A 7,927-nucleotide genomic window follows, 5' to 3' on the forward strand; every position below is an offset into this window, starting at 1 on the left:
AATAAAAATAAATATATGTGTAAAGTGCCTAGCATAGTAATTGGTCTACATTAGTCAATCCTAAAGGAAATCTGTCCTGAATATTCATTGGAAGGACTGATGCTGAAGCTGAAACTCCAATACTTTGGCCACCTGATGTGAAGAACCAACTTATTAGAAGAGACCCTTAATGCTGGGAAAGATTGAAGGCGGGAGGAAAAGGGGACAGCGGAAGATGAGATGGTTGGATGGCATCACTGACATGATGGACATGAGTGTGAGTAGGCTCCGGGAGTTGGTGATGGACAGGGAAGCCTGGCATGCTACAGTCCATGGGATTGCAAAGATTTGGACATGACTGAGCGACTGAACTGACCTGAGGAACTCAGTTAACAATTTTTCCTTCCCATTCTCCTCTCTTCTTTCTTATGGGAGGAAAGCGTTAATTTGGGGGTCAAACAAATTTGATTTTTGAATTCTGACTTTTTATTTGCTAGTTGTGATCTTGGGTCAGTCTTTTACCTTTCTGAGACTTAGATTTGTCATTAGAAAAAAGATTCAAAACTGATTATTTTGTAAGTTTAGTAACATTAAAATAAAATTATAAAGACTGAATAAAATGATATTTCCACACCTTTTCTAATTATTCCTTTTATCTTCCCTTTACTACACACTCAACAAAAATACATGGTCATTTTATAGTTCCAACTTCCTGGGGAATTTCAGATGTATTCCTCTCTACCTTTCCTGAGTGACACTGTCCTTGACAAGGATTTCTTTGGGACTGTCCACATTTCCTAGACTGAATTTCCCCAAATCTCCCTGACTGAACACAAGAGGCCATACTCACTTCCTTCCTTTATCCAGGAACAAGGTCACCTCCTGTAAATTTTGGAGAGTGTCCATTTGAGGCCTGCTCTGCCTTTATGTTCATCACTCAACTTCCACCTTGGAGGAACTAGATAAATTTAGAGGTTAAGCTTGAGGGTTTTATCTTGTTTTCATTGGTTCATAAAGTATCACTACCTCCAGGGAAACAACTAGGGATCCCAAAGGAGGACCGGAGTTCTCAACATATGGCATAGTCAGTATTTATTGGGTGACCAGGAACTAAAGGGCTCCCTGTGATCAAAGTGCTTAAACCTAAGAGCTCAGACTAGCCTCAGCATTTACCTGGTCTCAACCTCTGCACTCAAGGGTTTCCTTGAACTTAAAGCAGCTCCACTCCAGACCCTAGTGCCTCATAATGGTACAAAATCCACTCAGATTTTTGAATTCTCTATTTGAAACCCTTGAGTTGTTTTAGAGCTTTCTCTAGTCACCCTACCCTTGGATCAGATTTGTTATGTAGCATGAAATTGAGGCTAGTGGGCATTCATCTTCTGGCATTTGTTCTAACTCCTGACCAAATGCAACTACCCTGAGATAGTGCAAATTGCTGACTTATTCATGGAGATGGAGGTGGTGGTAGTTCAGTTGCTTAGTCGTGTATGACTCTGCGATCCCATGGTCTGTAGCCTGCCAGTCTCCTCTGTCCATGGAATTCTCCAGGCCAGAATACTGGAATGGGTAGCCTATCCCTTCTCCAGTGGACCTTCCCGACCCAGGAATTGAACCGGTGTCTCCTGCATTGCAGGCGGATTCTTTACCAGCTGAGCTACTGGGGAAGTCCTACAGGGCTTAAAATTAAAAGAAATCAAAGGTTCTTGAACTGGAAAGAGAAAACTCATAGACATGTTAGTGTTCCAGCCAAGAGGCTGTTAATGTGAATGTTTAATTTTATTTATTCTGCTTGGCTCCATATGGTTGATGATGACAAATGGATAAAGCTTCAAGGTGATAAATATTTGGTTTACTTAAGAAAAGGTGTTTCATAACTAAAGATGGAATGGGTAATCTGAGAGGTAGTAAATTTTCTGTTATTGGGAACATTTACTCATAAGCTGAAAAAATCAATTACAGTAGGGATTTAGGCTTAGTAAGTATTATTGGGCTAATAAACTCCAAGCTCCTATTGAAGCTGAAAATCCTAAATACATGATTCTAACATTTACTTGCCTAATTAAACATTTGTTTACTTGTGAAATGTTTGAATCACCATGACAAAGATGGTCCAAATTCAAATTTTTAGATATGAGATTTAGACATTGATATGGGTAATTTTAGCCCAAGATTATTGGAATGTGTAATGGTATTATGCTTTATTGCGATGGTTCTGAGTTCCAATTTTGGTCCATTCATTAATGAAGTGTATAGAAGTGTATTGGAACTGACTCATACCAGCTTGTGCAAGCTGACTGAGTGCGTTTCTTCCCAAGTTTGCATTCAGAGCCTTCATGTTGGCAGCTTGAAATTGGCCGTACTGGGAGTGCTTATAGCATGAAAAATGGAAAAACACTAAAGATCAGGGTTTTTTGCACTCTCTGGAGTTGGCTGTTAAACATTTACCTGTAGAACCATTAAAAAAATTTTGTTATGTGAACTTCAGTGCATAAAACAGATAAATGAAGAATAAAGCTAGGGGAATGGGGCCCTAAGCCATACCCACTGATCTTCCCCTCTTGCCAGGGCACGTCCTTCCCCAGTAAAAGGCTCCTAAGGCTTCTCTGTGGCACCCTGTAACTCCATGGGATTTAAAAGCCTCTGGGAAGATAATCCTTTTTACTCACACTATGACTGCATTCTTTTAGCCATTATTTTAATTTTCCTAGATCTAAGAATACAGACAGAAAACAGCAGGGTTTCCTCCAGTTTTATAAGACTGTCTTTAAAATGCAAAGCCAAAGGGATCAGTCTGAGAACATTGGAAATCTGATTCCTATAAATTCAAGAAGAAATGAACATAGGAAACAATGAGTTTCCTAACTTTGTAAGTGTTCTTAATGTAATTGTGGTTTTTCTCTTGTAATGCAGGGCTAGCCCAATGTGTAGCCATGTTTACATGTTATAAACCTCAGACCTTTCCATTAGCATATTACCTTTCTTTTTCTTTGTTAGACTAGAAACTCGATACCCTGAGGGAATAAGATTTGGTGGAATGTTGTAATGTGTGGAGTAGGGACTATGGAAGACAGTTTTAAATGATCCACAGACTTTTGGATGGGCTCCTAAAAATGGTGAGAGGGCTTTAAAAGGATAACTCCCCAAGGGCAAACTTTGTCCACTTGTTTTTTTCAGGTGCATGACCTGTTTCCTGTAGTATCTGAAAACTCCCCTAGGAGGATCATTGGGGTCATAGGATCATAGACTCTCAGGCATAAGTCTAGGCATCTTGAGTGATATGCTTGAGGTGCCCCTGATGTTTCCAGAGTGTCCATACATCAGAAAACAGGAGCATGCATGGCACGATCTGCTGTAAAACTTACCAAGTCAAGTTAACTTTATCACAGATTGTGGAATTCTTGTTCTCAAATGCTAAAGTGATATCATGTGCCCATATTTTGGTTTGAATATTTTCATCTGAATTTCTCTTGTGATCTGAACTCTGATTTCTTTACTCTCACTCTTCCCATTTTCCCCAGAATTACAGTGAGTTCATTAGTTCATTTTCCTTTCAAGGTTTTCTAATTCTATTGCCTCTTTCCTTGACTTTGTCCCCTAATTTCCCTTATATCAAGTTCTCATCTTCAGAGGGAGGAGCAGAGTCATGGCTGGCTAGATTGTAGCCCTTATCTCTACCTACATTCCTTCCTGTTTCCTTCTCTTGCCAGGCTTCCCTCTTCACTCTGCCCTCAGTCCCTGAACTGGCTTTGGACTCACAACCTTTTCTGCCACATGCCCCACATGTTAAGCCCACATCCTAATCTGCTTTGCCATGGATTGTCTCCTTCCTCTGCTTAAATCCTTCCCTAGTATCCCTGGTCTTCAACCTGCTATTTTGTCTTTTGCCAGCTGGGGTTAGAGCTCTGTTTATTGACTGATATCTGTATTTGTTTCTGTAAATCATCTAAAGGAGAGACTTTCTATGTTTGCCCTGGAGCTATGCTACCTTTCAGATATTAAGCACACAACATACGGGTGAATTATTATGCCACCCTAAGTCTCTTTACAGTTAAGAAGCATTGGATATTTTGGTTTCTTCTCAAATGCGGAGAACAATTAAAGATGTTCCCAAATAGTTAACAAAAATCAATTTAATAAATACTATTCTCTTCTAAGAACACAAATCAGAGGTAGGGACTGACTGATTATATTGGCCAAATCTGCAGGGACAACCAAGTCAAGCAAAGTTACTTTACCATGCAATATGTATAATTTTGTAGTGAGTTTTGGAAGACAAATTTTTGATCAAATATATAACTGTGTGTTCATCAGGTTTAGCTTTTCAAATCTAATGATATGACACCTAGTGTTAGTTTTGAGTACTGCTGAACATTTCCATACAAAGTGTATTGAGTCTCCATTTTAAAAATTTCACTTAATTTCTTTATATACCTTGTGAGATTTATTCAGGTTATGATATAGTCTCAGGAAAGATATAACTTACTCTTTGGTATCCAAATTGTAGAATGGGATTTGAAGTCAGAAGGCTGGATTCTAGATATGGAGCTGGGTAGCTCCTGTGTTGTTTTTTTTTTTAAACTTTTAATTTTGTATTGGGGTATAGCCAATTAACAGGCTTCCTAGGTGGTGCTAGTGGTAAAGAATCTGCCTGCCAAAGCAGAAGATGTAAGAGATGCAGTTTCAATCTCTGGGTGGGGGAGATCTCCTGGAGGAGGGCATGACAACCCACTCGAGTATTCTTGCCTGGAGAATCTCATGGGCATTGAAGCCTGGTGGGGTACAGTCCATGGGGTCCCAAAGAGTCGACATGACCGACTTAGCACGCATGTATAGCCGATTAACAGTGTTGTGATAGTGTCAGCTAAACAGCAAAGGGGACTCAGCCATGCATAAACATGTGTCCATGCTCTGCCAAACTCCCCTCCTCTCCAGGCCGCCACACAGCACTGTAGCTCCTGTGTTCTTGTGCAAACTGTTCTCCTCTTCACGTCTGTCTGAGTGACCTCACTGGTAAAATGAGAGGGGTGGATCTTATGTATCTCTAGGCTCTTTCAAACTCTAGTACCCTGTAAGGTATCTTAAGCATTGGATACGTATGCCAGCCAACTCCATTTTGAAGCTTGGAATATGTCCACCCAATAAATTAGTAAATAAAACAGTTGTTAGTTGGAGGAGTATTGTTATTCTTTTGCTTAAAAAAACAAAACAAAACTGATGTTACAAGTTTTAACAAAAACTAAGATAGAATTTTAATGATTTATAGTAACACTGTCTAATCTATATCTGCTTTGCTTAATATGGAGATGGCCTAAAAGTTTGACTTTTTCTGTACTATCTTATGAACTTTTTTGCCAACCCAATACTTGAAACTTGAAATGTAGCTAGTGAGACTGAGGAACTAAATTTTAATTTTAGGTGGCTCACTGGTAAAGAATCTGCCTGCCACTGGGAGACACAGGTTTGATCCCTGGGTTGGGAAGACCTCCTGGAAAAGGAAATGGCAATCTGCTCCAGTATTTTTAGATCATCCCTGTAGTTCAAAGGGTAAAGAATCTGCTTGCAATGCAGGAGACTTGGGTTCAGTCTTTGGGTTGGGAAGATCCTCTGGAGAAGGGCATGGTAACCCACTCTAGTATTCTTGCCTTGAGAATCCAATGGACAGAGGATCCTGGCAGGCTACAGTCCGTGGGGTCGCAAAGGGTAGGACACAACTGAGTGACTATACCCCAGTATTCTTGCCTTGGAAATCCCATGGACAGAGGAGCCTGGCAGGCTACAACCCATGGGTTTGCAAAAGAGTCAGACACGACTTAGTGATGAAACAACAACAAATAACAAGTTTAATTTAAATTTAAATGGTCACATATGACTAGTGGTTGCCATCTTAGACCATATAGATTTATAGAGTGTAGGAAATATGGGAACTTCTTGATAAATTTGGAGTGATGTTCACCAATATACTTAAATTGGTGCTTTATATGCTGATTGACTATATGTGACTCTTGTTATTTCATTTTCACCACTCCCAATTTTTTTTGGCGGGGGGGGGGGGGGGCAGATTTCACTATACAAGTGCTTCAGGATTGTTTCCATAATTGAATTTTCTCTCATGGTTTCATCTATGTAAGTCTGATTTAATAGAATTAAGGTAAAGCAAAGATTTTTTTTTCCTTCTGGTTCACAACAAGGATGAAAACATACAAAAACAGAGAACACTTTGTAACAATTAGTAAGCATGAACTTCAAAACCCAACCCCTATAATTATTTTTCTAAACTAATTTTTTGTGTTTGAAAGTTCAGGTTAAAAAAAAAGCTCAGGAGTCCCGTGAGATATTGAAACATATGCTTTTCTTTCTATTATAATTTCTGCAAAGAAAAAATGGACAGTCTTTAAAAAATGTGGATTAACTTAAATTTTAGCTTTCTTGAATTCTACTCTGAAACTAGTAAAGGATTTTGAATAGAAACTTCATCCCATTTTCTTCATTCCAAATTATTTATCGTTAGGTATACTTTCTCTTGGGTTTCCCTGGTGGCTCAGAGGTTAAAGCGTCTGCCTCCAGTGCGGGAGACCCGGGTTCGATCCCTGGGTTGGGAAGATCCCCTGGAGAAGGAGATGGTAACCCACTCCAGTACTCTTGCCTGGAGAACCCCACGGACGGAGGAGCCTGGTGGGCTGCAGTCCACGGGGTCGTGAAGAGTCGGACACGACTGAGCGACTTCACTTTCACTTTTATACTTTCTCTTGTGCTCTTGCAGTTAAAATTTAACCTACTCATCTAACTCTTTCACTAGTGTATAATATCTTGATTTCTATGGCATCATAGAGCGTATTTTAATTTAACCGCCATTGCTGGATAAACAACTCCTCCAACAACACACAGACACCCATACATGCAGACATACATATTACACACGTGTATGTTCAGTCACTCAGTTGTGTTCGACTCTTCTCCACCAGATAGGCAGGCTCCTCTGTCCATGGGATTTCCCAGGCAAGAGTGCTGGAGAGGGTTGCCATTTCCTCCTCAAGGGGATCTTCCCAACCCAGGGATCGAACCCACATCTCCAGCGTCTGCTGCATTGGCAGGCAGATTCTTTATCACCAAGCCACCTGGGAAGCCCCATATATTACACATACATATTCGTAAACACATACACACATATACACTCATACACACATTTTTCTAAGACGTAGGATGACTGGGAGCAACTTACTATATTGTTATTGAAAGGACCTCTCTAATAAGTATATATGCATGGGAAAATTTGCTCCAAAATAAGTAGAAAAATGATATGTGACTTATAAAAATTGGTTGTAATATCTATAATGAGTTTTATGTTTTTCATCCATAAGTCTACCCTATCCCAAATTTCCCCCTTATTATGAAATTACTGTGCAAAAAACCCACCTTGCTACTCCCGTTTGTATGCCAAATATTCAGAACCCACCTTGTCACTCCCACGTGTATGTACTTTGAGCATTTAAAAATGTGAAACTCTTGTATTTTTCTGGCATCCAGTCAGTCTAGCACTTATCTAGAGTAACAACTGGTCAAAGCTCAACTAAATGTATTTTTTGCAATATTATAAAAAATAAGTTTTTTAATAATAATCACAAAGCACTACAAAACCCAGAAGTGGCTTCTGAAATGAAGGTTGAACTTAACTTATGAAAAATTCAGCATTGTAAGTGTGATTTGATTTCAATTTCTTAGAAAATGGTAAGCTTCTGTAAATTTCTGTAACTGTGTACACACTTATAATGTATGTTTTCAAAATGTATGATTAGACACAATGTCCTATTCTGCAATCATTTTGGAAAAAAGGGAAGTTCCACGCATCTACTTTTACTTTACCATAGGAAGCATGATATGAGTTATCTCTGCTCTCTGCTGTATCACATTTTGAAAGTCATTTTATTAGCGTGAACATAGCTATTCT

At 39.3% G+C, this 7,927-nt stretch overlaps 1 non-coding gene across 1 annotated transcript; it reads left to right on the top strand.

Moving 5' to 3' along the window:
• The first annotated feature begins 6,509 nt into the window (after positions 1-6,509).
• TRNAW-CCA lies at positions 6,510-6,581 on the top strand. Its single transcript has one exon. It is a non-coding gene; the product is annotated as a tRNA-Trp (tRNA).
• Positions 6,582-7,927: the final 1,346 nt, after the last annotated feature.

Source organism: Cervus elaphus, chromosome 18 (genome assembly GCF_910594005.1).
Source record: "Cervus elaphus chromosome 18, mCerEla1.1, whole genome shotgun sequence".
Classification (NCBI taxonomy): Eukaryota; Metazoa; Chordata; class Mammalia; order Artiodactyla; family Cervidae; genus Cervus; species Cervus elaphus.